At 34.9% G+C, this 26,768-nt stretch overlaps 1 protein-coding gene across 2 annotated transcripts in view; it reads left to right on the plus strand.

Moving 5' to 3' along the window:
* LOC106460642 (netrin-1-like) overlaps positions 1-26,768 on the plus strand; it is a 107,608-nt gene that overhangs the window by 44,627 nt on the left and 36,213 nt on the right. The window lies entirely within an intron of this gene.

A 26,768-nucleotide genomic window follows, 5' to 3' on the forward strand; every position in this document is an offset into this window, starting at 1 on the left:
TTTTTTTTTTTTTTGTGCAGAGATTTGCAAAGGACAGAGTTAGAAATAAAGAAAGGTATTTTTCTTAGCTTGGGACTATATTGTAAGCTCATCTTTCAAGGATCTGGATAGCGTCTAGATTATTATAATAGATTGACCTAACGTTATTTTTTATATTAGTGACACAATATTTCAAGAGCTACTGACTCTAAGGTGTACACTATTCTTTTGTAATTTTTGAATAAAAATGATTTTGGAAAATGACATTAGAAACTCTGTTAATTAAGAGCAGTAACCACGAGTCTTGTATCTGACTCAATGACTTTCCTCGTCCAATTTTTGTAGAATTCGCTGACATTCATAGTTATAATAAGCCAAGAATGTTGAATAAAATGAATCAATTTATTTGAGGTTTAAAGCTACCTTGGAAAATAAACTGAATCTATTTTAGAGGTAAAACATTAGCCAAAGGACATATCTTGCTGTTGAATGGAACGCTCTGGGTTAAAAGTAATTTGGATTGGTGTTCCATATCTTTCACCACCTGTAACAATAGCTTAAAGGTATTCCTCGAAGAATCTGATGGCTTCCGGTTATGCATTATTTCTTTGTATGGAGCTTCAATCACTCAGTTGTCTCGACGTCATAGCATCAAAATAGTACTATTCTGCTATGAGACAACTTTCGAAGAAATGTGCAAGACAATCTGAGATTCCACTGTGGTTGAAGCTTCTGAAGTTGTTCTGCCATAAAATCTGTCACTTGGTATTTAGATCAAACGTACGTTTTTACGTTACTAAATCCAGCCATTAACCCGCTTGTTTTACTTATCTCCCTTCTTTCAAGTGTAACGCTTCCTATATCTGCACCCTGTATACCTGTTCGTTCGTCTCTCGTAATTCTGGCACGTGTAGATCGCGGAACATCCCGCGTGCTTGACAACGTTGCAAGAATGCAAAGAAGCCCAGGATAATCTTTGGCTTTTATGGTAACAAACACAAGCAGACACCTCGAACATTTTTAATGTCATTTCAAATATAGACTTGATATCCAGCATCCAAAAATATTGGTTGTAATCGTTTTAAAACTTATATAAACACATACTAAGATTCAGATTTCCATCTTGTATCAAATTACTAAGTAATCATATAATCGCAGCTGGTTCGGTCGTTATAATCTCAACAATTGTTTTTCTTGTTCACAAGTTACACATCAGCATCACTTAGGAATAACTCTAAAAGTAATTAGACCTTGAAATTATCTCACGAGGAACATTTCCGTCGGAAGTGATCAAGTTTTTGTTTGAAACCGATTAAGTTGACTTCACTAAAATGTATACTGTTTAACTGGGGGGATTATGAAATGATTATTTTTTTTTAAACTAATCTACATTTCTAACAAATTAATAGGAGAAACAGTTAGAGTTTGGGTGTATCGTGGAGGGGTGGTGGTGAAAGGCCTTCTCGAAATTGTGAGGAAAGAGAGAAAGACATTAGTTACAGTAACTATTGCCTATTCGTGCTAGTACAGCATGCTTTGGCTGCATGTAATGTGCATGAAAACAGAGTCCATTATGGGAGCAAGATAGGATGTCAGGATCATGTGAGTGTCGAACCTGATCATCCGAATTACGTAGCTAGCTTCATTAATTCAGCTTACAACAACCTAAGCCTTAGAGCAGATCTAATCCTAATTACACAGCATTCAAATTTATGTCAAAGAACTCAAGAGTCATATTTATAGATACGGTAATTGAACAGTAACTTCAGACATCATATTGCCTTTTAGAGTAAAAAAAACAAACAGTTATTTGAATAAAAAATATTACCTTCCTGCAAACTTACATTGTTCGGCTGGGCGTGGTCTAGCGGTTAGTCTGCTGGGACTATTAATCTTAGGATTCATGGTTCCCGTCCCGTTGCCAATAACTTCCACTCCACACTTTGGGGCATCGAGTGAGCTATAAGAACAACGACCAAATCGTACTATTCGGTTAGATAAAAGTAGTCCAAAAGTTAGTAGTGGATGTTATTGACTAGCTTTCTTCCCTCTAGTCTATCGGTTCAAAGTTAGGGACAGCTTTACAGTTAACCTTGATGCTGCTTTGTGCAAAATTCTGAATCAAACAAATCAAACTTCTACACTTTTACCATCAAACTTCTACACTTCGAAGTTTTATATTGTAATTATTTATGGAGAAATACAGATTATAGTTACTTTAGCAACTAAAACAAGTTTCTTCGGCAGATTTTCATTTCATTGAAAAAAATGTTACCTGTTTATTTGCATATCGCATCAGTTTCATTGGAGTATATATGTTTCTGCGATGTTCATTCCATTATAATTTATTTTTGTTACAGCTTTTTGTTTTTGACTGAAAGTAATTTCTTTCTTACTCACTATGCATATATTGAATCTGCAATATGAGATTGAGGTATATATATTCTCTTCGTTGAGGTACGTAGTTTCTCTTGCGTTTGGGTTTTTGCACAACTAACTTCTAAACTATTTTGGGTTCGAAAAAAGTTGTAAATAAAGAAGGTACTTGAGTTTTCAAAACAAGTCGCTTTGACTCATCTGTCTGTTGAGTTTTTGTTCAGAAACGACCGATTTCTTTGCACAGCGGCAGTTCTTTTGTTAACTCACATTCATGGCTCCAAAGCTAATGAATAGCAGGACCACGGGGTTAGAGAACGTGCCGAAAGCTCTCCCATTCTCTCCGTTATTGCCATGAAATAATTCCACAATGGTCCCGAGGTCATGTATAGGAAATGCCTGAGGCTTCATAGAAGCATCCAGCCCGCCTGGATTGTGCATGGTTCATTCACTGTGGATTAGAGACGGTGACTAATATATGAAGTGATAGGAGGAGAACGTTTGTACCTAGAGTAACACCGCCGCTGAATATTTCTGGCATGTTTATTGTTGTTAGAGGCCGCCTACATCATCGTGTCATTTTTTGTAATGTATAATAAAAATGGCTTATATAGTTTCGATATTTAACTGTACCTCTCAGGCTGTTGATAGTGTTATGGATTTCATTAAAATTAAACCCTTTAACAGTTCGTACCTAGTGTTCGTGATCTAAATATAAAACCTCTTAGTTTATATGAGGTAACAGAACACCTATCGTGAACACCTAGAACTGCTATTAAAAAGTTAAATAGCTTCAATCATGTCACGGCAATTAAAAGCTTGTACAAAGACATTTTACAATTAGAATCGTAAGAAAAGTTAACAATAAAGGTAGAATACAGAATACAATTCGGCTTTATACTTCATAAAACTATCTTCTATAATATGCTGGTAAGTGTTCATTATGCTTACCAAACGAGATCCTTCTTCATTGGAACTACGTTAACATTGCTATAATCGAACAAAAGAAACGTGCGTGTTATTTTTATTTGATGTTTAATTAATGTACATCTGTGGACCAGTTGGTGACTGAAGGCTTCGTCTTTCATCATGCTTGTAACCAAACGAAAATTTTAATATTTTGAATTTTTTTATATCGTTTACAAACGTGTTATTTTTTCTTCATCTGGAGAAACAAAACCTACTATTCGACTCGATAAAATAAATTTGTTTCTATAAATACTAAAAGCTAGATCTGCGTGAAAGTTTAACCCTAGAAAAAAACGACCTGATCCAATGGACCCCAACTGTTTTTGTAACAGATTTTCTTATTATAAACCACTTATGCACCGAATTGCTCGTGAGTCCCTTTTAACATATGAGCCACACAAAAATACCAGCACCATTACATTTCATCCCACTAATTGTTATTAGGATCCCCTGTATATTTACTCGCAAAGTGAGTGATTTAACCCAATTGAGTGTTGTAACAAGGAAGAATATGATGCAATATCTGGACGCCACCGGTAGTGAACGGTACGAGCACAAGTCGTTAATTTGATGGTTAGGCTGTTTTTGTAAATAATTTTCAATAAAAATGGACACCAATACTGCTATCAGAACCATTCATGTACCGGTATTGCCAGATGCAAAATTATTATATCCAACGAAAAGCGTAGGTACTCTGTCCTTTATTTCTATAAACTTCAAAAAAAAGTAAAAATTTCAGCGATAAGTTATCAACCCCATCCATTCTTTTCATATAAATTTGCCTTACACCTTGACACATTGCCTTATACTTAGATTACCTCGCGGTCGGCGGCTGATGCAGCCAGTTAAGTGAATCAAAATGTAGCAAATGTTGTCCGAGGGAAACCTTCTCTTCATACTGGGTTACTAATTTATTGGTTGTCTTGAAGGCATGCTTTATTCAATTCAACATTTTTTCTAGGCCTCATTCATCGTGTTTCGAGGTCTATCTTGGATGGTCACTGCTTTTCTGCTTCAACTAGTGGCTTGTGACATTGTATATAGGTAATTGTCTCTTAGGTAGTTGACATTAGCAAGTTGTAGCTCTCACAAAAATGCGTGACATGCTCGTATAATTAGGTAGGACAAGAATGATTTAGGAGGAGCCACTTGCCGGCAGGGGGCCGGCTGAGAGGTGCCAACTCTGCGTGTTCTGGTTGGACTCGCCCGAAGCAAACTGAATATGCACCAATATATACTTGCATGCACGTAAGACCCCTGTTAGTAAACTTTTGAAATAGTGAAAGGATGAATCAGCGTTTGTTTTTTTATACTTTTTACCCGTTATATCTGTTCTCTTTTCAGTAATGATGATATAATGACTCAAGGTTGCAATAAAGCTTTGATATTTCAAAACTCCTCTGATGAAGAAACCAATCTAATTGGTTTTTCGCTTTCTTAGGAAGGGGGGGGGATCTCGTTGTGTGTGTGTGTGTACGCCTTTTTACCGAGATACCAAGAACCTGTTTTATTAGCATATTAATTACACTTGTCAGGTACTGTAGCGTGCACTCCTCCGTTCTGTAATCAACATTTATATTCTCCTCTCTTTTCGAACGTCCGTTCCGATTTTCATAGGTGGGACAGGCTGATGAAGCAAGTATTAACGTGCCAAATTCTTTGCTGATTTCGATGAAAAAGTTGTAGGCTTCAAATTGAAAAATGCGAGAATGTCGGATTGAAGTATCTTCCGACTGAAAATTATACCTTATTAACAGTCACTTTTCCTCTTTAGTTAACCACCGTTGTTTCTTTTGTATGAACAAGCAGAATAATTTGTGGTTACTGTATGCTTTATTAATACACAGTTTTTCTATTTAGTTGGGCCTGGGATGGGCTGATGGTTAGGGCCCTCGTTTCGCAATACGGGTCGCGGGTTCTAATTCCCATCACCGAATATACTCACTCTTTCAGCCGTGGGGGCGTTATAATGTGATGGTCAATCCCACTATTCCTTGATAAAAGAGTAGTCCCAGAGTTGGCGGTAGGTGGTGTTGACTAGCTGCCTTCCCTCTTTTCTATCATAGCTAAATTATGAACGGCTAACGCAGATAGCCCTGAAGTAGCTTTGCGCTAAATTCCAAACAAACCAAACTTAGTTAGTTAACCACCGTTGTTTCTTTTGTATGAACGTGTAGAATAATTTGTGATTAGTGATATAAATATCATGTCCAATATTCATTTAATTTTAGAAATAAATATTGTCGACAGAATGTGTTTATCGAACTATCCGAGTTTGTAAATAATTGTTTATTTTTTAGATTTATTTTAGTTTGCATGCAAAAAGGATGAGTATTGATAGGGACAACTGTGAATTGTAACATCCTTTGATAGATTGTTTAAGCACAGTATTCATGATGAAATTTAGTTGAATGGACGGTGACTGCCTGTTGTAGAAACAGAAGTATAGAGAACGACGTTTCGAGATTTCATCATGAATTGTAACAGCTTTACAACAACAAAAATAATCTTCATCAAAATGTCATGGTCGAGCCATTGATTATTTTGGAATTTTTGACTGTATTATTAAACAGTCAAGAATTTACCTTATCATGTGTTACCTCTGAAGAACTGAACTCTGTAAACAAAATGAGGTGATACAAATACAACAGACCAGTATATAACGTTAACAAAACAGAGCTTTTATTGTTAATCTTTTACGTATATAGCTAAAATAAGTTTAGTAACGTCGTTAACAGAGCTTTTTTTATTCTTAATCTTTTACGTATATAGCTAAAATAAGTTTAGTAACGTCGTTAACAGAGCTTTTTTTATTCTTAATATTTTACGTATATAGCTAAAATAAGTTTGGTAATGTCGTTAACAGAGCTTTTTTTATTCTTAATATTTTACGTATATAGCTAAAATAAGTTTAGTAACGTCGTTAACAGAGCTTTTTTTATTCTTAATCTTTTACGTATATAGCTAAAATAAGTTTAGTAACGTCGTTAACAGAGCTTTTTTATTCTTAATATTTTACGTATATAGCTAAAATAAGTTTAGTAACGTCGTTAACAGAGCTTTTTTTATTCTTAATCTTTTACGTATATAGCTAAAATAAGTTTGGTAATGTCGTTAACAGAGCTTTTTTATGATTAATTTTTTACGTATGTAGCTAAAATAAGTTTGGTAACGTCGTTATGTGTACTGGAGAGAGGTCAGCGTGCCCAGACTGTGAACCAGAAGATTCATGGTTCGCAGCGACATGCTGCAGAAACGTGCTCCGCACTTTGAGGATGTATCTCTTTTTATCAGACAAAAATATCCCGAGAGTTTGCGAAGGGTGTTTGGTGACTCGTCATCTTTCACTTGAAAAATAGGAACTGCTATGCACAAGTTGCTATTGAGTCGCTTTTTGTGAAATTGTGAAGCAAACAGTCGGTAAATAGTCACATACAAACAACTGAAGTGGATTTGAAGCATCGCATTAATCTTAGCAAGGTCAAGTTAACTAATTATTATTGATTGTTTAATGAAACCAAATGTTGTTATAACATTTCAGCCAATTACTGTACATACGTTGAAATTAAAATTAAGGCATTTTTCTCAACCTTTTACGTGTATGTGTCAGATGAAATGTACAAATTGTGATATATACACCTGAAAAATGATAAGGGAAAACAGCTTGATTATTTATGCGAATTTGAGCCTTTTTTATGTCTTTGTTCAGTTTCTGTTATTAGCTGTAGACTATTGCTATTGCATAAAACTTAGTAGATATATAAGAGGTGTATATATATATATATATAGTTAGTTTACTTTTGATTGGAATTTTAATTCCAAATAAATAAACAGATGTTATGGACAGACATTTTTTTAACATTGATGTTTTAAAGTGAGTGCTTCCATTCTTATATATGTAACTTTAACTATTTCGCCATCCAAGTTGCCCACTGGCTCAGCGGTAAGTTTTTGTTGCTATACAGTGGGCTACCTGCGCTGTACCTACCACGAGTATCGAAACCTGGTTTTTAGCGGTTTGAGCCCTCAGACTTACTGCTGAGCCACTTGGGGGTGGGGTTCAGCGGTAAGTTTGAGGGCTTATAACGCTATGCTCTAGTGTTCCATTAGTTCACCTTCCAAATGAAAATATGATTGACTTAAGCATGAACTATTTTGCTTTGCAATTTTCTTCATTTCTTTGTATTTATTATCTGTTTTACTATTATTACGTATTTACTAGATAATATTGTTTTTCACCTATGGCTTCAACAACTAAAATTAAGAGTTTTCTTGTTAATAATATTGTGTGTGTGTGTGTGTTTTATAGTATAGCCACATCGGGCTATCTGCTGTGTCCACCGATGGAAATCGAACCCCTGATTTTAACGTTGTAAGTCTGAAGTCTTACCGCTGTCCCACCTGAGGATATTTGAATAATATTAAGCCTTTACGTTATTTCTCGTTTGCTTTTATCAAAAATACATTATGAGTTAATACCATGAAAAGTTACCCGTGACCATCTCAACTCTCCTTCTTTGAAGCCTCCGATAGGTTAGCGGTAAGTTTACGGATTTACAACATTAAAATCCGGAGTTCGATTCCTCACGGCGAACAAAGCTGGATAGTCCATTATGTCTCTTTGGGTTGGATTTCAGTTAGAAGAACTTGGCTACTACGGAAAGAGAGAGAGAGATGAATCTGTCAATTCTTCATCTATCAATTTGTAAAGGAATATATAGCATTTAAAGTTTTGAGACGCTTGACTGGGTAATGAAAAAACTTTATTAGAAATGTACGACGTTTTGACAAGATTTTGTCATCCTCAGCTATAAGTAGTTTAAAGATATACATGAGTATATACAGTATAGAATAAAGAGGTCACATGACCGGATATTGCTTAACAGTCTAATATGGATAAATTGGTACCCTGGGGGGGGGGGTTGATTTAAGGTGGAGCTGGTTTCTTCTATTAAGATAGCTTCTTTTATTTTGCGTTTATTATTTAAAATTACAGCGTTTTGCATAGATATACTGTGGTTATTTGAGTTGCAATGGTGGTAAATATGGGAGAGTTTTTTTATTGTGTTCAGTGAATCTGGTTTCCAATTTTCTACCTGTTTCTCCGATGCAAAATTGTTGACAGTTATTGCATGTTATTTTATAAATGACGTTGGTATAGTGTGATTCAATGTAGTTTTTATTTAATAATGATTTTAGTTTAATGCCGGGTTTGGGGTGAATTTAACGTGAACAAGAATTTTATGTTTGGCAACTTTCCCCAAGTGTTGATTATTTTTGAGCTGATGTCAGGGATAAATGGTAAACTGCAGTGTAATGTTGTGTTGATATTTGGTGTATTAGTGTAAATTTTGTTTTGAGGTTTTTGTTCTGGTGGTTGTGTGGAAATGTTTCGACAATGGTTAGTGTAAATTTGTTGGTGTGAATGAAGGAATGCTTTATAGAGTTGACTTCTTCGTCTAAGTACTCAGTTGAGCAAAATCTTGAAGCTGCGTGTATAAGATTTTTTAGTATATTAATTTTTTGTTTGAATTCGTGAGCGGAATTCCAGGGGATCTAGATGACTGTTTTCTAAAAAGTGGATTCATCGTTGTCAAGGTGTAAGCAATCAGTATTATTATTGTGAGAAAAGACGCGTTTTGTACAGATTACTCACGTAAATTACTCCAAAACATAAGGCGATAGTAAAGTGAAATCTATTTCTTACCTTTGTCCGTTCGTTTTCACAGTCACTAACTTAAACATAAATACCATTGTTTTGATTACATTGTTAATCAACTCTTTTCTCATATTGTACTACTATGCTTTTTTTACGGTCTAAGTTCTTAATAAATATACCAGTCAAATATTTTTCAAATGGTTAGAATTATACATTTATATTTTTCGTGTACAGATATCAACTTCGTGTTGCATTATTAACTGACTATTCTCTTTTAAACTACTCAATAAGTATTTGAAGATATAAAGTTGGTTGAGTTAGAAAGACTGCAGTGAAGCGAATAATTTACTTAACATTATAATTATTAGACAAAGCTACTTTTATATAAATAATTCGTCCGAAAACAGTTGTCAGATATAATATATTAAAAGGTAATGGGGTGGGATGAGGGGGTATTTGGGATTTATTATTAAACACAACTCAATAGGGCAAACTAGGGACAGTTTTTATTGAGTATTAAGTAGTTTTATGATAGATAATATCTTAGATGATGCGGATTGGCCCTCTTCATGGCGCAGCTCTGGATTTCTGAGGTGGTAAGCCTGGTTCGAATATATACGATATCACACAATATTCCCCGTTTTTAAGATATTGGTGTATTATAGAATGATACTCAGTTCCTAAGCGTGGTTGGTGGTTGTATAGGTGCTGCTGACAAACAGCCTTTCTTCTGCTCAGTAGTTCAAAATTAATAATGGCGGCAGTAGCTTTGCTCTAAATACAAATATAATATCTTATTATGTATGTAATAGCTATAATATAAGTGTTCGTCAGCCTTTTAGTTTGTAGTTAAGAGGCCACATACAAAATAAAAGTCATAAAGTCGATTTTAATGACTAGTTTTACCAGTCTTGGATTTTTAGTCATAACTAGCTAGAGACTAAAAAGAAAGAATAGTTTCTTGCCATAAAAAATGTTTTCCTCAGAAATGGAATGTTTTCACACATAGCTGTTAGCATCCAGTTAAGTTTTTTTTACTTGTATGAATCCAGCAGCCATCAAGAAATGTTATTTACTACCTTTACGCTTGAGAACAAATACATATATTTTACTTTATTAGTGGATTTGACACTTTGCAAATTCTTAGACCACTCGCTCGTGTCAGATTTTCGTTTATTGATTGCTCTGTTTTCAACGATAAGTAAACTTAATAGACGAGGGATCTGAATCCATGCTGTTTCATGCTACAAAAATCTTGTTTCTTAGTTCGATGCTTGTGTATACGTAACCTCATGCACATTTATTTTTCTTGCACTCCGGGTACTTGATATTTGCGTGTATATATTCTACAATAAATTTACATTTCACGAACTCGCCGACTTGTGTACATAACAATGAAAACAAAACCTAAAAGTTAAGTCTGACTGCTTATGTACGTTTAGACAACATTTGATTATGATAAGGTCAAGACATTACGCCCCAGACAAGCCGAGCACTATTGGCGGAAAACAAGTAAGCAATCCTTTTTTAAAATGTTCATCCTCATGTTAATCTTATGTCGTACATTTTATAGCCTCTGGTGAAAAAAGTTGTAACCGTTCTTTTGTAAAATACCGACGAAGCTTAATCCCTCTGTAAATGAATCATAAACTTAAAAAGGCACAAAGTCGGTGGCACTTGCAAACAAAGGCGTGGTACCTGTCGATCATACACACATTTTTAATGTGAAGCCTTTAAATTCTTGTTAAAAGTTTAGGTTTAGATAATTCATTTGGTCTAGTATTTACGTAATATCAAGTGCCAAACGTGGCCTAGTGGGTAATGCACCCGTTCTGTGAATCCAACGGTTCGTAGTTTGCGACAAAAACAGTTCCACACTTTGGGGACATGTTTGTTCGTTTGAAGTTAAGCACAAAGCTACACTATGGGCTATCTGTGCTCTGCCCACCACGGGCAAACATACCGCTTTGCCACTGGGGGCTTGGGGTCGTGTGTGCGCAATAAGAGTCGCTCAAATCCTACTATTCGATCAGGTGTTTTTGTTTTCAAATATTCACACAAAGTTACTCGAAGGTTATGTGTTCTAACTCTCACTTATTTTTAAGCGATAGACTAGAGGGAAGGCAGTTTAGTCAGCACCACTAACTGTTAACTCGTGTGCTAATCTAATCAAAAGGTGGGATTTGACATTCACTTTTATAACGCACCCTCTGAGTAAAAGTGTGAAGCGTTTTTGTATGTGTGGGATGGGGTGGTACTGGAGTATGAACCACAAAATCTTAGATTCACAGTCAGGCCTGTAGCCGCTGGTCCTCGCTCAGTTCTTATTCGATCAGACAAGAGCAGTCTGAGAGGTAGGTGCTCTCGACTATCTTCCTCCTCTCTAGTCTATCAGTTTCAAATTAAACGCGGTTATGTGCAGGTAGCCCTTGTGTAGATTTGTGCGAAATCATAAAATAAACAAACCAATTTAATACCAAAGTAGGTGAAATTTTATATTTATGTTAATCTTGAAAAGGACAGAAGATTAATTACAAGTTATGAAAACGATTTGCTTATGCTAGTGCTATTCGAACCATAGCGTCACAAGTGACATGTTTAGTACGTATATTTTTGGTTCGTGACGAAATTTCGACTTTTCAACAATGTGATGCCGTCGTGTTAAACTTGTGACTGTAGAATGAAATTGCAGGCCTTTCAGAGGAAGAATGTTTAGCGAAATAGCAAAGTGCAACACCAAGGTCACACCAATATCAAATATGACTATCTATAACACAGCGAAACGCATCGGCAAGAGCATATCAACATGCACACACAAAATCACTTAAATAGCGCCTCATCACACGTAGGCCTGCCGCTGCTATTGCCAAATTTCGAATCTCATCATCTAAGAATACCAGAAAGTAACTAATAAAATGTTGCATATACAAATCAATGGTGCATAAGATAATTCGCGATGATGTTGCCCTTATAAATAGGCATAAACCATATGCACGCAACTTATTCTCCAAAGACATTAGTGAGAGAAAGACAAACTGTTAAAAACCTACAATCTTGCATATGAGATATATAAGTTTGTGGAAACAGCGGACGTACTAACTTGGTGTACTAACGACTGCGGTAAGAAGTGCTACCAGCCACAGTATGGTAAGGACGTACTAACTTGGTGTACTAACGACTATGGTAAGAAGTGCTACAAACCACAGTATGGTAAGGACGTACTAACTTGATGTACTAACGACTGCGGTAAGAAGTGCTACAAACCACAGTATGGTAAGGACGTACTAACTTGGTGTACTAACGACTATGGTAAGAAGTGCTACAAACCACAGTATGGTAAGGACGTACTAACTTGATGTACTAACGACTGCGGTAAGAAGTGCTACAAACCACAGTATGGTAAGGACGTACTAACTTGGTGTACTAACGACTATGGTAAGAAGTGCTACCAACCACAGTATGGTAAGGACGTACTAACTTGGTGTACTAACGACTATGGTAAGAAGTGCTACCAACCACAGTATGGTAAGGACGTACTAACTTGGTGTACTAACGACTGCGGTAAGAAGTACTACCAACCACAGTATGGTAAGGATGAGACCTTGGTGTACTAACGACTGCGGTAAGAAGTGCTACCAGCCACAGTATGGTAAGGACGTACCAACTTGGTGTACTAACGACTGCGGTAAGTAGTATTACCAACCACAGTATGGTAAGGATGAGACCTTGGTGTACTAACGACTGCGGTAAGAAGTGCTACCAGCCACAGTATGGTAAGGACGTACTAACTTGGTGTACTAACGACTATGGTAAGAAGTGCTACAAACCACAGTATGGTAAGGACGTACTAACTTGGTGTACTAACGACTGCGGTAAGAAGTGCTACAAACCACAGTATGGTAAGGATGAGGCCTTGGTGTACTAACGACTGCGGTAAGAAGTGCTACCAACCACAGTATGGTAAGGACGTACTAACTTGGTGTACTAACGACTGCGGTAAGAAGTGCTACCAACCACAGTATGGTAAGGACTTTTCAACAGAGAATATAAAGAACATTTTCGTTGGCATTATTACTGTTGCAGTTTCTCATGTAACGTGAAATTTAAATTTCACAAAGTGCGCAGTATAAAGGAAAGGTGAACTCTACTCTCCATCAGAAGTGACAAATAACAGGTGGATTTGTAAAACGAATAGCTGCGCTCACTCGATGTAAATACTGCAGTACATTATATTATATTTAAACTTGTTTATTTCATGAAATAACGGAATATTAAAATGTAAGATATTTGATATGTAATGCAAAAATACTGTAGATTTTTCAGAAACTTGATACAGATTAAGTACACACCGTCCCGTCGCAATTTTATATTAACTGTGATTGTTACGTGACTTGTTTATTTGCGTATGCACAAAAATGTTTAATATAACGTGCTTAATTCTATGTATATAGTGAAACAGCATCATATTGCTGGAATTAAGCTGCTATGACATGGTTTGTGCGTTTAATTCCATTATCTTTTAAATCAATCCTTCTTTTGCACCCCAAAACGTTTTTCTATATCTGTATCTCAACGTGCAGTATTTAGAAATATCTTAGAATCTCTTCGTTGGAATTAGTTTTCGTGCCATGTTATATATTCTTAACTAAAGAATTGTCACTTCAAACGCTAAAAGATATTTCGTTTATTTGAGCAGGTAAAATATGGTGTTTTTATTTTATTTTTAAACTGTTGTTTCCTTTTTTTATCATTCAAAAATAGTTGCATAAAGAATAGCCCTTCCCGTGTAGAAACATGTTAAACATGATGGCAGAAATAAATTATCTAATAATATATACTAGCATTATCATTCTTATACGCTCAAAAATAGTTGACTGAATAAAGAATCGTTGTTATCGTTGCTCTTCTTATGTAGAAATATGTTAAACATGATGGCAGAAGTACATTATCCAAGAGTATATACTACTTATATTAGGCGTGTTTTAAAACATCAAAATACGTTTCTGTCTGAGCCCAGACAAGAAAGAAAACAAATAATTAAGCGTGTTTTATTCACGTTTCGCTATATTTATTTCGACACTGAAGTACGCCCTGAGAAAAGCTGTTAATATACTAATAATTTAAGTCTTAACAATTTAGATTACTGGGGCTAATAAAAGACCACAATTGCTTTAAAGAAAGTGCGTCTTAGCTGAGCGTTCTTGTTAATCAGGAAGTATCCGTTATCATCAGAGTAGAAAATGTTCAAACCACTTATTCAGTCGGGCACTCGAGATGCTTGTTTCAACGAAAACGAAAGACGGGTGGTCGATATATTTAGGATAGGATAAAAAGATGCCAAGAAAAACTATATAATTAAAAAGTTATTCATATTTAAAAAAAAGAAAAAAAAGGACTATTCCCCACCATATAAAGATCATTCTTCCACCTAGACACCCATTACCCGCTTTTACATGCTACATGTTGTGGAGAGCTGATAAGGGGATATATTTAAAGTTATTTTATTTCTGTTTGAGTTTATGCATGCCCTTTTAAATTTCATGCCTTGAATACATTTTATGAAAAAATATACAAATCCTTAATTAATTAAGGTTTTAAATGTGCCAAACGAAAACGTTTATGTGATTTGGCCTCTAGGTGCCTCAACGTTAAATTTGAGGTCCTATCACACTGAAAATCGAATTTTGATATTAAAGGTGAGAAAAGCACAGATAGCTCATTGTGAGCTTTGCGCTTAACAATAAACAAACAAATTATCTGCTTTGAGAATATGGAAAAAACAACTCTAAATACCAGTGCCTCAAGATGTTGTTATACCAACCAAAAAATAAAAACAAATCAAGAGATTCAGGGAACAAAACTCCTCAGACAAAAGTTTTCTGCTTGTTTTAATATCTTGTCAGTCAAGAATGAATGTATATCCAGGGTAAACTTCGGCCTTGCGGCTCCTACCTTGTTGATGTCGCTTGTCCACTTTTATTTTTCAAAGCCACTTAATGAAGTTAAATATCCCACTTCTGTCGCTGCTGAACTTCACCTCATATCCTATATTTGTCTGCCTCCCAAGTTACCAAGTTAGGCTTGAAGTCGTGCCAATATAAACAGGAAAAGGCCAACTCTAACGAATTCACTACACTCACTGTGCAGGTTTTCCATAACTTAAACTGACAGCAACCAGTTTTAAGAGACTAGGTGTTGTAAGGATAGATTAGTGCTACGGATTTTTGCCGTCCCGAACCGTGCATCATTAAAAAGCACAACGAAGAGAAATAGCACTGACGTAATCTTTAATAAAATGGTGGAGAAGCCCAAAACAAGAAATATGTTGTTTCTTGTTTCTTTGCAAAACCTCTAAGTGAAACTTCCTTTACAAGATGCATGGCATCTTACAGGCCTTTACCTAATCAAATAATTAATATACAAGTTATAATGTAACATGGCTTGTGGTTGTTTGTCCGTGAAGAAACATTTCCATCTTCCCAACTTCTGATCACCATGAAATCTTCAGAGGTTCTTTGATGTACCTCAGTGAGATTCTGAAGCCCCTTTCTTTATTCATTTTCTCTCCTTTACAAGTTTGACAGCAGTTTTTCTTCCTGGCGGCGAATGATGCACACCCACGCCGCTCTGCTATCCCCATGATGACTTTGTCTAACATTTCATCTGGAGCTTTCAAACAATATACATTTTTCCATGATCTACTGTGCTTATATTGAATTTTGATACATGCATCGTGATATATTAGTACTGTTAAATGACTGAATTTCCTTGGGAAAACTTTAATGGCTGTTCCGACACTGAACAGACAATTGTTAGGCCCACTAAGAGAAGTTTAGATCCTTCAGTGAAGTCAGTGATGTGTATATGTATACACACACATATATATTTATATATATGTATATTTCATTGACCTCACAAGAATATGTATATATATATGTTTATTTATTTATTTATGAATATGTACACATAATTGACCTCACAAGAATATGTATATTTACACACAAACACTTACATACATATAGACATATATATATATACATATATATCTGTATGTGTGTACACATCATTGAACTCACAGTAATGGCAATCATATGTAGACAAAATTAGCATCTAGTAATTCATCATGTGATCTAAAATGCAAATGATTGATCATTCAGCCTGTGCTCGAAATCAAACATCTGGTCAAGGTGACTTTACATTTTTACAGTTCATGGCATTTCACTTCAATGAACAGCCAGGGCAGACTATGATTAATGTTACATGCTTAATGTCGACGTGCTGATAAGGTCCTGAGGTGTTCTCTACCATTTCTCTTGAAAGAGCTATTTTCAGGGCGTCTTTAATGTCTGGAATCAATTGATAGGGAGTGACGCATTTCCCAAGAGTATCCCATACATGATTGAGGAATTGAAGTCCGGTGAGTGTGCAGGCCACCCAATTTGTTTAGTCTTCTCTTCTTCGAAGAATATATAGAACATGCAGGCTATCATGATGGGAGCGGCCATTATTCTACATTAGGCTAAACTCGGGACCAGTTGTATATGACGGCAGCAAGACTAGAAGTATATGCTTCCTTTGATAATGGTACCATTCTTCGGGATGAAGAGGTTTGTGCGTCCTTCTCACACCGCTATTCTGTCACTGTAATAATACATCATCATATTGTATCAAAATTAAGTTCAATATGGTATCAGATTCTCTCTGAATGAATACATGCCCGTTTTCTGGATGTAGGATTAAGAGCGACTCGTATGTAGAAAAGAACTGTACTTCTCATGCCGTTTGTCTTCTGGATATGTTTTTGAAATCATGATTGAGATGATTCTTACCTTCCTTGGAACAGAATGCATTTCTCTGGGCGTACACTCCTGCTTGAAGTTCATCCCTAAGCATTTGTACACTGACGTGGTGTCCAGTTGCAGCTGCAAACATCTCCACGATTTCATTTCAAGGCACGGTTATGGCGAGCGAAAATTAACAAACATCAGTTGTTTGCTTAACGTGGACGATGGACTGTATTTTCCAGGTGTCCTAGCAACTGTAGCATTGGCTTAGAAAATTCCACACTCTTCTCACGACGACAGTTTGAGACACATGTGGCCATTATGTGACTTGCCAATTTCCATTTCTCTGATGGCTTTCCACTAACGTCAGACAGACATCCATATGTCTTCTTTGAACTCTAGCCATGATTTATGGACAGTTTGGAGCATTTTAAGTTCTGTGATTTGTTTCAAAGTGACAAATGAGACAGAATTGTTTGAGACAATGATATATGTATAGCATAGGTTGAATGAGCTATCATTTACGTTTCAAATCACATGACTGATCATCAGAGGTTTTTATTACAGCAAACTGAAGTGATTCACAATATTTTATAACATTGGTTTCCTTAGTCATCGCTATAACTTTAGAAATTCCTATTGTCCTTGAATTATTTTATGCATTGTACATTATGAATACCAAAGTAATTATGTTAAGTATACAAAAATAGCAGTCCGTAATATGTAACGTAAGAGCATAGGCGAATTTTGATTGTGAATCCGAAGGTTTATGGTTCGAGTTACGTTACCACAAAAATTTGGTCTGCACTTTGGAGCTGTGTGGTTATAAGATTGATGGTCAGTACATCAAACAAGAGTAGCCCAAGAGATGGGGGAGGCGCTGTTGACTGATTGCATTCCCCTACTCTGTCAGTTCAAAATTAGAAAAGGCTATGCACAGATAGCCCTTTGTTTAGCTTTATGCTAAAATTCTAAAAAGAAACAAACACTTATTTCTGGCCCACCATGAAGGAACAGATGCCAATTTTTTGAGAAGCATATTCCAAAATCTTAATCAATCTTACGAGCACCAATTAGTTGAAATTTACTGACGTGACTAGGCAGACTTGATATGAGCTCTGCTGGAATGAGAAGGCAGACACTAAACACTACGTATTCCCTGAATTCAAGATTTCGGTAACTTCGCCTTCAGAAGAAATAAACATTGAAAAAACAATTTCAAGAGTCATAAGTATATTTTAACTTTAGAAATTTAGCAGTATACATTTGTTGGCTATTTATCCTAAATTGAGTTAAATCTTCGAAAGAACAACATATTTATAAACAAACATATATACATCTTTTAATACTGTACATTATAGAGACATTTAGCATTTTTCAACTCAATAGCATCTTATTCGGCACATAAGCTAAAGGGCAAGGCTAGAAACTCCGATTTTCAGGCGCAGTCCTTCCTAATTTAGAACTGCCGACCTGAGAGATAGAGAGGGAAAATAGTCAGTAGCATTTCCCGCCTAGATGGCTACTCTTAATCGAATAACATTCCGTCACATCAAATTAACTTTCACATTCATGTTCTTAATAAAACCAGAATTTACAGAAATGTCAGCTGTACTGTCGTCTATGATTATTTACGTAAATCACGACGGAATGAAAAAAAAGATATATTTAAATTATACTTCTTTCACACACATGTTTACAGGCCATTAATTGTTTTTCTGTATGTAGAACTAATCTAACTAAAAGACGAAAGTGTGTTCATTGCTCATTTCTGGGGTAATCTAATGCAGTAAACATAATAAATCTAACAGTAGCACAGAGTTTGACAAGCATTGAAGTCTTGAGCTGTGAATAACTAACCTTGAAGGAACCTCTGCTTGCCTCGGGGAGTTTGTACGAACACAATTTAATGAACTATGCATACATAGGGATAAGTTTTTTTTATTTTGAAAAACAAAAGAAAAATGTTGAAAACTGAAATGAATTCTAAGAACGTAAGTAAATAATAATATTATAACAACACGTCAACCATACTACACCTGACATATCCAGAGCCGACGAGGCCTTTCTCGCAATACCATGGACCATCAGGCCGGCGGGGATATGACAGACACAGTAGTGGTTGAGACACTATTTTCATATTATCAGATGTGTCCTTTTACAAATAAATCTTAGCTGTGAAACCTCTACATAAATATACAAATCCTAAGACAGACCTCAGACAACCACTACTAATTACGACTTGGTAAAAGTTGTTTGGTCGAAAACGTTGAACACATTCCCTCAGTAGCGATTTTAACCATATCACTGTGTTTTCAGAGTTCCTATTATGTTTGTTTCTTGTCCCGTGTTTATAAGCTACAGCCATAAGGAATCTGTCAATACAGTTTAACATCAGAGCCAGACAATGAGTGGTTTTGTATGTGAAAGTCCGTTCTTTAATTTATTGCTATTCTTGTCGTATGTTTACAGTATTCATAGTACACTACGTTACAAAATATATAAATGAATGTCTAGAAGGAAAGATTAACCTTGATATTACTGACTTGTTTTTATAACCGTTGGTCGACATATTGTCTCGCATTCAAAAATTTTATGTTTTAGCCTATTACAACACTTAGTTAAAGAACTTACCAAAACACTGGATAATATCGTTTAATTTCTATGTAAAAAAATAGGAGGCCCTAACCAATGTTGATGATATTTTTGCTAAAATCTTTAGTGTTACTCATGTGTTATTAGAAACAACAGTGTAACAAACAAAGTTATGGATGGACCCACAAATAATTTGATTCATAAATAATTTATAAAAATATGTTTAAAAAGTCCATTGGCAATTTTAATGTTAAAAAAGTCCATAAACTTACTGAGTGAAAGTTCAGATTAGGGATTTTGTCATGTACGTATTTAGTTCTTTAATCATATATGAAAAAGGTTAATTTCTAACAAATTTTCTTTGAAATTGTACCCGAAATTAAATAAAAATGTGTTTATCGTGACCAAAAAAATCTTTGAGAAATTCCAAATTGAAATACGTTAGAAAGATATTCTTGCGTATCAATAACGTTTGGCATCAAATCGTTCATTTAATCAAGGTTTAGTTGAGTTGTATATCTATGAGGTAGAAAAAGAAAAGATAGCAATCATTCTGCGAAATTTTTTATCTCATTTTACGATAGAAAAGCTTTCTAAAGCTTTCATTTTATTGCACATCATATTTTGTACAACACGCGTTTAGGTTAAGTGTTCTATAAAAGTATTGTATTTCCTCCGGAGAGTCATTTTCATGTGACACCAAAATGATGAATGATTGGTCCATCAAGTCACGTGAAAAATGTGAGCACTTTAACACAATACCGGCGCTCTCTAGTGCCTACCAGAGGCAGAAAGTGAAATGAATTAGATTTTGTCGACAATATTCGATGGTGTTGATGTAAATTTGTGCTTGGGCGATAACCGGTCACATTTTATATGGTTCCGGAAGCGTAACTTTGCCTGGGCTGTCAGCTATGATGCATGCTCTCCATCTCTCCTAGTCCTTTGGGTCCGAGAGTATAGTGAGTAAATGTGAGTTTGTACAAAGGCTAAGATGATATCACCTCGATGCAGGTATCTGTTAAACAAACAGTAAGAGGTTCTTTTCCGCCTCATTGCTTCATGTGTACAGGACATGAAGTCGTTTGTCAATCTCAAAGGCTGCTATACAGTACTCGTTTGTCATTAGCTATGTGATTTTAGCTCCTTACCCAAACATCGGTAATCGAAATTACCTTTAATTACGCCTTGTATATAAAGAATGACCTCTGAGATGTGTGAATAGAATTCTCTTAACGCACGACTAAACCGAGAGACGAAAATAATGTTTGATGAATTTTTGTAATATTAGGCAACCGAGTAAGGAAGTAGGAGGTGGAAATGTTCATCTTCAGAAATGGGCGACAAGCCAGTAAGGTAATCAACAGTAACTCAGTGTAAGGAAATCATATAACTGTTTTCGGGCTTTCATTGTATCCTATTTAATACTGGCACTATAACTCTGAAATATACCAAGTAATATTATTTTTTTACATCATGTTAACTCATTAGTATTTATATTTCAATGGTAGAAACAGTATAAATAACAGTGATGTCGAAGGAAGTGAATATTCACACTGCAATTACTCATTTATTATCCTACTGGATCATCGGTAAATCTGCGGACTTATAACGCTAAAAATCGGGTTTCGACGCCTGTGGTGAGCACAGCACAAGAAATCCATTCTGCGGCTTTACACTTAGCTACAAACAAATAAAAAAATTCATTCATCCTAAAATGTGACGTTAACACTATAAAAAGAAAAAGTAATATAAAAGCGCATATTTACATTAAATACCATAATGTAACAAATATATATATAGAAGTACCATGATATCTAAATAATCTACCCTTAATAGAAGATTTTTTGCCAACGACAAGTGACAAAAATATATATTCAAATCTGTGAAAATACGAATTATCAATAAGTTATTAAATTCTATCTAGTATTAAACAATTCACTTGATATTTATATAGTCTTAAGAATTCCATATTACTTAAAAGAAAAAAACTAGCGTAAAATGATTAACAATAAAATAGGGCTGGAATCTGCCTAACGCTTGAAATAACTTCATTACAAAATGTAACGCAAACATTATATAACACTAAAAAATGGCCCCTAGTGGCACAGCGGTATGCCTACGGACTTACAACGCTAGAAACCGGGTATCGATGCCCGTGGTGGGCAGAGCACAGATAGGCCATTGTGTAGCTTTATGCTTAACTTCAAACAAACAAATCCAAACAAAAAAATGAAAGCGGTGTTAACTAATCTGATAACCAAGTTCACATCTTTCATCAAAAATATTTCATTTTTCGAAGTGTTAAAAGCTTCCTTGTCTAATAACCAAGTTAAAAAGTTATATTAGTGTCCTTTAGTTCATAAGAGTTTTAAAACTTGACTGGTATGGCATTCGTATTAGATATGTATCGTTCATCTTTAGTTTTAAAACTGCTAATGTGAAAACAAAATAGGTATTTATGAGGAATCTTTAGTTCATCAAATAATATCGAAAGCTCTCTCACGCGAAACTCAATAAACAAGTTTCAGAGGACTGACTGATCACTGGGAAAAGTCCACATGTAGAACGCTATGAAAGCCTTGTTGCTTGACAGTATGTCACCTAGGTGATCATCGACTCGGAAAGTGCATCCCGTAGAGCAACACCGATATGCCAATTTTTCCACTACAAGAACCAATGTTTTCTGATATTCTCAACGTCCCTTGTTTTTTTTACTATGGATAAGCCTTGTGTTACATACAGCGTGTGCACCCAGCGGGAAATGGGATAGTATCTAGTAACTGACAGATACGATGGAAAGACGTCTTGTAGCAGAAACTGTTTAGGCGTGAAGACATGACATTTATGAATGTTTGGGTGTTGAACCTGCCTGGTGGCATGTCGACCATGATTAGACCTGACCCAGACTTACAACGATGACTCCTTGTCTGACTTGTTCTTTTTCGCTAGGCAATATTTCTCCTGGACTCGCACTCATCATGAACCTCATTCATTCATGTTTTAAATGGAGTGCTTCGTGCTTAGATTTTTAAGTTGTCCACTAGTGATAAACTTAGATATTAAAGTCACGTCTTCTCTATAGCTAAACGTGTTAAGATTGATATGCTCACCTAGCGCTTCTATTAAGTAGTATATTACTTTAAGAAAACTATAAACATTTAGTTTAGACACGAATACAGCGACTAACTGCAATGAATCCTAAAAGTGCGAACTGGTACTACAAGCTTTTGACAATCAGTATCAAACGTTGTTTCTGAACCTCGGTGTTTCTGCACAGACAGAACTTGAAACAACTTATCTCGGATACTTCATTATTTTCAAATTTATGCAATCTTCGCTACAGGTTGCCTGATACCATATTAAAATAGAAATCACTCCTTTGTTGTGGAAAACAGTTTCGATATTTTGTTTTTATTTGTTTGTTGTTAAGCTCAAAGCTGCACAATGGGTTATCTATGCTATGTCTACCACGGTTTCCAAACCCGGTTTTTAATGTTGCAAGCCTTCAGACTTATTGCTGACCCGCTGAGATCTCATATTTTGTTTTTCGTGAAATTAAACATAAAAAACTAACTCTATGAACAATAACATTTAGTAGCTTACAATTTCTTTAATTTGTGGTTGTTATCTTCAAAATATGCCAGTAGCTGTTTAAAAAAGTACATAAGTTTATTATAAGCAATTATTATTGATCAAATGTTGTATACTAGAATTTCAAATTCGCAGGCTTTAAGGTAATAATAGCAGTGAAGTTGGTGAATTAGGATTTCTGGGCTTGTCATCTTCTAAATGTTTGTAGCTTAGAACACTGGTATACTAGATCTTGTGAAACACATCTTACGGGTGTTTCTCGTCGTTCACGTAGGTGTTTGTTTGTTTGTAATTAAGCACAAAACTACACAATGGGTTATCTGTGTTGTATCGAAACCCGGATTCTAGCGTTAGGTGGAGAACTTCTTAGAAGAGGTTTAATTTGAAAAGTATAGCGTTAGTGGTATCTCATCAGAAATACCTCTTGTTACCCTCTTCATCATATATATATATATATATATCATGTAAAGTAAAAAACATTAATCAAGTTTTCTTTCAACCTACCACATGCATATATACATATGAATAGATATTAAAAATTGTGATTAATCACATGAGATGAAAGATAGAACAACATGCGCTAATATTTACATATAATGAAATCATGAAGTACATCTGTTGTGACACAACATAAACGCATCATCTCCACAACTTGTCATTCTAATGCGATCTGGAATATCATTTGAATGACCAATGACCTTATTTTCTCAGAAAACTGTCAAGAACTGTGACACAATCGGAGGGGAGTCGTCACCACTTGTCTACCATGTGTTGACAGTTAGAGGTTAAGTGAAGTAACAAAAACGGGAAGCCTTGGTTATTGATTTAAGTTTTTAAGACCTTTTTTCTGTTTATTTTGTTGTGTGAGGAATTAATCGTTAAGTTTTTTCGCACATTTTCTAGAAGAATAAAATAACAATAAAAGTCAAAACTAACATAGTTCCTCAGTATTTCACAAAATGCATGTGGATTAGTATTAATATACAATTATACCCTCTAAACTTGTATTAGGATTAATATACAATTATACCCTCTAAACTTGTATTAGGATTAGCATTCATATACAATTATACCCTCTAGCTTTGTATTAGGATTAGCATTAAAATAAAATGATACCCTCTAAACTTCTATCATATCTGCCCCCCCAGTGGCACAGCGGTATATCTGTGGGCTTACAACGCTAGAAATTGGGTTTCAATACCCGTGGGGGCAGAGCACAGATAGCCCATTGTGTAGCTATGCGCTTAACTACAGACAAACAAATCTACCATATTCAGTATATTTGTATTCACTTTTTATAAAATGTTTGCATTGATATAAACTAGCAAAACACGAGAATTATGGAAATATTTTTTGTTTATCAGTAGAAAAAGGAGGGTTTGAATAAGAGAAAAATATATCGAACTTCTGAAAAACTTGCCAGTTTTGATAACTTAAGTAAAAAAGGGCAAAAGTCACGTGTAACTGATAAAAATATTTAATAAAATCATGTATGACTTGCTTCTCGCTTACCATATGCAGCTCCTGCATACGTTTAGTTAGGCAGACGTTTATTGCCGCCATCCAGATGGTTATGGCAGAGTCTTGTCCTACTGACAGATAGATGAAATAAGTACGCCCTTGCTACGCATAAACCTGTGAACTTGTAGCACGCGGGAATTCTGCATACATTTATGTTACTTCTTAAGATAAGGTGAAACTTGAAAAAACTATTGATACGTCCCTCGAGCAGCTTAAGTTAGATCACACTTAGAAAAGCTCTCTCCAGACGGCGCTAACTGACGATTAGTGAGTGCTAAAATACTATTTTCAGTACTGTGTAACGTACTTTACGACGCGAGTATGCATCCCCTAATATGTCTTTCTAGTAGTGTTCTGAAAAATTATTATTGACTGAATTTATTCTATGTACGATTGCCCTTTATATACGTTTATAAAACTTGGAGCTAACTTTATTTTCTCAATAAATAACAGTAATGGGTGAAATCGCGCATCATATATCATTTAGGCAGATAGAGACCGTGAACAATTTGTATTCAAACTTGGGTGTAGATTGTACTAAAACGAAAATTATAGTATTTGGAGACTCCTATAAAATTGATTATTGTGTGAAAGTTACCTTGAAACTAATACTACTAGACTTTTAGGACAAACATCAACCCCTACGTAAGCTGCGTCTTCTTCTTGATGTTGAAGATAGAACGAAATCATCAATTAACCCGTAGAATGATGAATTCATATTAACATTCTCGGGTCACATTTTTATCAAGTCCTCCCTGTTAAATAATTTACATAGGAATACACAACTCACGCTGACAGAAGGTAGACGAAAATTATCCACATACTATTTAATATATATATGTGTGTATAGAAGGTATTCGGAAATTATCCACATATTATTTGATATATATATATCTGTGTGTGTGTGTATAGAAGGTATTCGGAAATTATCCACATACTATTTAATATATATATATATATGTGTGTGTGTGTGTATATAGAAGGTATTCGGAAATTATCCACATACTATTTAATATATATGTGTGTGTGTGTGGGTGTATATAGAAGGTAGACGAAAATTATCCACATACTATTTAATATATATATGTGTGTGTGTATATAGAAGGTATTCGGAAATTATCCACATACTATTTAATATATATATATATATATATGTGTGTGTGTGTATAGAAGGTATTCGGAAATTATCCACATACTATTTAATATATATATATATATATATGTGTATATAGAAGGTATTCGGAAATAATCGATACGTCTTCAAATGGATTTAAAAAAAAGGTCCTTGGAAATGACTCAACTTCTAAAACTGAATTGAAATTAACCGATATGTTGTTTAGTAGAAGTGAATATGAAAACTGGAAATGACTGATAGGAAAGCACATATTTTGTAGTTAATGTAGTTAATAGATAATAAATAAAGGAAGTTTGGAATTTCAAGATGAAGGTCTTGACGTCATCTGGCTATGTTTTGTGTGTTTGTATTTGTTGATGAGATAAGATTAGATCCTAAATATTTCAGTATTGGAGTTTCAAAATTAAAGAAATCACAGAATAGGTCGCTAGCACATTTTCAGTTTGTAAAGAGCTTCTAACTTCTTTGTTTATTTAAAACATGGACAGTGAGAGAACACACACTGAAAACGTATTTAAGGTAAAACGCTTAGGAAGTGAGATAAATCAACATAATATTGGATACCGTGTTTCATATTTTCAAAGTTGTTATTTTTTAATGCCAATAACATAACTTCAGAGATAGTTAGTGTATTCTTTAATGTATGACTTTAACTAGGCAAAATTGCCCCTAACTCAAAGGTAACTAGTACCTGTACAAGCTGGTGCAAAAGAAAGTAAAACACATCTACAGATCATGAACAGATTATTGGAAAAAAACTGAAAATGCAATTAAAAGTAACTCATACGAACTGCAAATGGTCAATCCATAATTCAGTGACAAGTTATTGTATTTAAAGGCGTGACTTTCATATTAAGATTAGGGCTTAAGAATTAAAATTAATAAATATATTCTATTATACTAAGTGAGTACATAAAGAGATATTTCTGAAAATATATTGGGTTTATATTTGGTTATAGTTGTAGTGAATCTATTAATATTTGTTTAAGATGTAGACAGTATATTGGGCTATAGTTGTAGTGAATCTATTAATATTTGTTTAAGATGTAGACAGTATATTTGGCTATAGTTGTAGTGAATCTATTAATATTTGTTTATGATGTAGACAGTATATTGGGCTATAGTTGTAGTGAATCTATTAATATTTGTTTAAGAT

The sequence above is a fragment of the Limulus polyphemus genome, unplaced genomic scaffold (genome assembly GCF_000517525.1).
Source record: "Limulus polyphemus unplaced genomic scaffold, Limulus_polyphemus-2.1.2 Scaffold34, whole genome shotgun sequence".
NCBI lineage: Eukaryota > Metazoa > Arthropoda > Merostomata > Xiphosura > Limulidae > Limulus > Limulus polyphemus.